Source organism: Populus alba, chromosome 19, assembly GCF_005239225.2.
Source record: "Populus alba chromosome 19, ASM523922v2, whole genome shotgun sequence".
NCBI classification, from domain to species: domain Eukaryota; kingdom Viridiplantae; phylum Streptophyta; class Magnoliopsida; order Malpighiales; family Salicaceae; genus Populus; species Populus alba.
Window position 1 is genome coordinate 22,991,057 of NC_133302.1, and position 3,748 is coordinate 22,994,804.

Below are 3,748 nucleotides of genomic sequence, written 5' to 3' on the forward strand. Positions count from 1 at the left end.
GTAATGCCTCGAAACTCACCGAGTCAAAGCGTTTCACCGTTTGCGCAAGAAGTCTGATGTGGCACAAGTAGAAGATGCATACATGCTCAAGAGGGATCACCCGAAATTCAAAGGCAACTGAATTTCAGCAACCGGGGAATCAAAGTCGGAATGCCGCGAAACTCACCGAGTCAAAGCATTTCGCCGTTTGCGGAAGAAGACTGATGTAGAACAAGTAGCAGAAGCATACATGCTCAAGAGGGATCACCTGAAATTCAAAGGCAACTGAATTTCGGCAATCGGGGAATCGAAGTCAGAATGCCGCGAAACTCACCGAGTCAAAGAGTTTCGCTGTTTGCGGAAGAAGTCTGATGTGGAACAAGTAGCAGAAGCATACATGCTCAAGAGGGATCACCCGAAATTCAAAGGCAACTGAATTTCAGCAACCGGGGAATCCAAGTCGGAATGCCAAGAAACTCACCGAGTCAAAGCGTTTCGCCGTTTGCGGAAGAAGACTGATGCGGAACAAGTAGCTGAAGCATACATGGTCTAGAGGGATCACCCGAAATTCAAAGGCAACTGATTTCGGCAACCGGGGAATCGAAGTCGGAATGACGAGAAACTCACCGAGTCAATGCGTTTTGCCGTTTGCGGAAGAAGACTGATGTGGAACAAGTAGCAGAAGCATACATGCTCAAGAGGGATCACCCAAAATTCAAAGGCAACAGAATTTCGGCAACCGGGGAATCGAAGTCGGAATGCCGCGAAACTCACCGAGTCAAAGCGTGTCGCCGTTTGCGGAAGAAGTCTGATGTAGAACAAATAGCAGAAGCATACATGCTCAAGAGGGATCCCCTGAAATTCAAAGGCAACTGAATTTCAGCAACCGGGGAATCGAAGTCGGAATGCCGCGAAACTCACCGAGTCAAAGCGTTTCGCCGTTTGCGGAAGAAGACTGATGTGGAACAAGTAGCAGAAGCATACATGCTCAAGAGGGATCACCCGAAATTCAAAGGCAACTGAATTTCGGCAACCGGGGAATCGAAGTCGGAATGCCGCAAAACTCACCGAGTCAAAGCGTTTCGCTGTTTTTGGATGAAGTCTGATGTGGAATAAGTAGCAGAAGCTTACATGCTCAAGAGGGATCACCTAAAATTCAAAGGCAACTGAATTTCAGCAACCGGGGAATCCAAGTCGGAATGCCGCGAAACTCACCGAGTCAAACCGTTTCGCCATTTGCGGAAGTAGTCTGATGTGGAACAAGTAGCAGAAGCATACATGCTCAAGGGGGATCACCCGAAATTCAAAGGCAACTGAATTTCGGCAACCGGGGCATCGAAGTTGGAATGCCGTGAAACTCACCGAGTCAAAGCGTTACGCCGTTTGCGGAAGAAGTCTGATGTGGAACATGCAGCTCTGATGTGGAACAAGTAGCAGAAGCCTACATGGTCTAGAGGGATCACCCCAAATTCATAGGCAACTGAATTTCAGCAACCGGGGAATCGAAGTCGGAATGCCTCGAAACTCACCGAGTCAAAGCGTTTCGCCGTTTGCGGAAGAAGTCTGATGTGGCACAAGTAGAAGATGCATACATGCTTAAAAGGGATCACCTGAAATTCAAAGGCAATTGAATTTCGGCAACCGGCGAATCGAAGGCGGAATGCGGCGAAACTCATCGAGTCAAAGCGTTTCGCCGTTTGCGGAAGAAGACTGATGTGGAACAAGTAGCAGAAGCATACATGCTCAAGAGGGATCACCCGAAATTCAAAGGCAATTGAATTTCAGCAACCGGGGAATCGAAGTCGGAATGCCGCAAAACTCACCGAGTCAAAGCGTTTCGCCGTTTGCGGAAGAAGACTGATGTGGAACAAGAAGCTCTGATGTGGAACAAGTAGCAGAAGCATACATGCTCTAGAGTGATCACCCGAAATTCAAAGGCAACTTAATTTCAGCAACCGGGGAATCGAAGTCGGAATGCCACGAAACTCACCGAGTCAAAGCATTTCGCCGTTTGCGGAAGAAGACTGATGCAGAACAAGTAGCAGAAGCATACATGCTCAAGAGTGATCACCTGAAATTCAAAGGCAACTGAATTTTGGCAACCGGGGAATCGAAGTCGGAATGCCGCGAAACTCACCGAATCAAAGCGTTTCTCCGTTTGCGGAAGAAGACTGATGCGGAACAAGTAGCAGAAGCATACATGCTCAAGAGGGATCCCCCAAAATTCAAAGGCAACAGAATTTCGGCAACCGGGGCTTCGAAGGCGGAATGCCGCGAAACTCACCGAGTCAAAGCGTCTCGCCGTTTGCGGAAGAAGTCTGATGTGGAATAAGTAGCAGAAGCATACATGCTCAAAAGGGATCACCCAAAATTCAAAGGCAACTGAATTTCAGCAACCGGGGAATCGAAGTCGGAATGCCGCGAAACTCATCGAGTCAAAGCGTGTCGCCGTTTGCGGAAGACGTCTGATGTCGAACAAGTAGCAGAAGCATACATGCTCAAGAGGGATCCCCCGAAATTCAAAGGCAACAGAATTTCGGCAACCGGGGCATCGAAGGCGGAATGCCGCGAAACTCACCGAGTCAAAGCGTCTTGCCGTTATCGGAAGAAGTCTGATGTGGAATAAGTAGCAGAAGCATACATGCTCAAAAGGGATCACCCGAAATTCAAAGGCAACTGAATTTCAGCAACCGGGGAATCGTAGTCGGAATGCCGCTAAACTCACCGAGTCAAAGCGTTTCGCCGTTTGCGAAAGAAGTCTCATGTGGAACAAGCAGCTCTGATGTGGAACAAGTAGCAGAAGCATACATGCTCAAGAGGGATCACCCGATATTCAAAGGCAACTGAATTTCAGCAACTGGGAATCGAAGTCGGAATGCGGCGAAACTCACCCAGTCAAAGCGTTTCGCCGTTTGCGGAAGAAGTCTGATGTGGTACAAGTAGAAAAAGCATACATGGCTCAAGAGGGATCACCCGAAATTCAAAGGCAACTGAATTTCGGCAACCGGGGAATCGAAGTGGGAATGCGGCGAAACTCACCGAGTCAAAGCGTTGTGCCGTTTGCGGAAGAAGACTGATGTGGAACAAGTAGCAGAAGCATACATGCTCAAGAGGGATCACCCGAAATTCAAAGGCTACTGAATTTCAGCAATCGGGGAATCGAAGACGGAATGCCACGAAACTCACCGAGTCAAAGCGTTTCGCCGTTTGCGGAAGAATTCTGATGTGGAACAAGCAGCTCTGATGTGGAACAAGTAGCAGAAGCGTACATGCTCAAGAGGGATCACCCGAAATTCAAAGGCAACTGAATTTCAGCAACTAGGGAATCGAAGTCGGAATGCCGCGAAACTCAGTCAAAGCGTTTCGCCGTTTCCGAAAGAAGTTTGATGTGGAACAAGTAGCAGAAGCATACATGCTCAAGAGGGATCGCCCGAAATTCAAAGGCAACTGAATTTTGGCCACCGGGGAATCGAAGTCGGAATGCTGCGAATCTCACCGAGTCAAAGCGTTTCTCCGTTTGCGGAAGAAGATTGATGTGGAACAAGTAGCAGAAGCATAGATGCTCAAGAGGGATCCCCCGAAATTCATAGGCAACAGAATTTCGGCAACCGGGGAATCGAAGTCGGAATGCCGCGAAACTCACCGAGTCAAAGCGTTTCGCCGTTTGCGGAAGAAGACTGATGTGGAACAAGTAGCAGAAGCATACATGCTCAAGAGGGAACACCCGAAATTCAAAGGCAACAGAATTTCGGCAACCGGGGAATCGAAG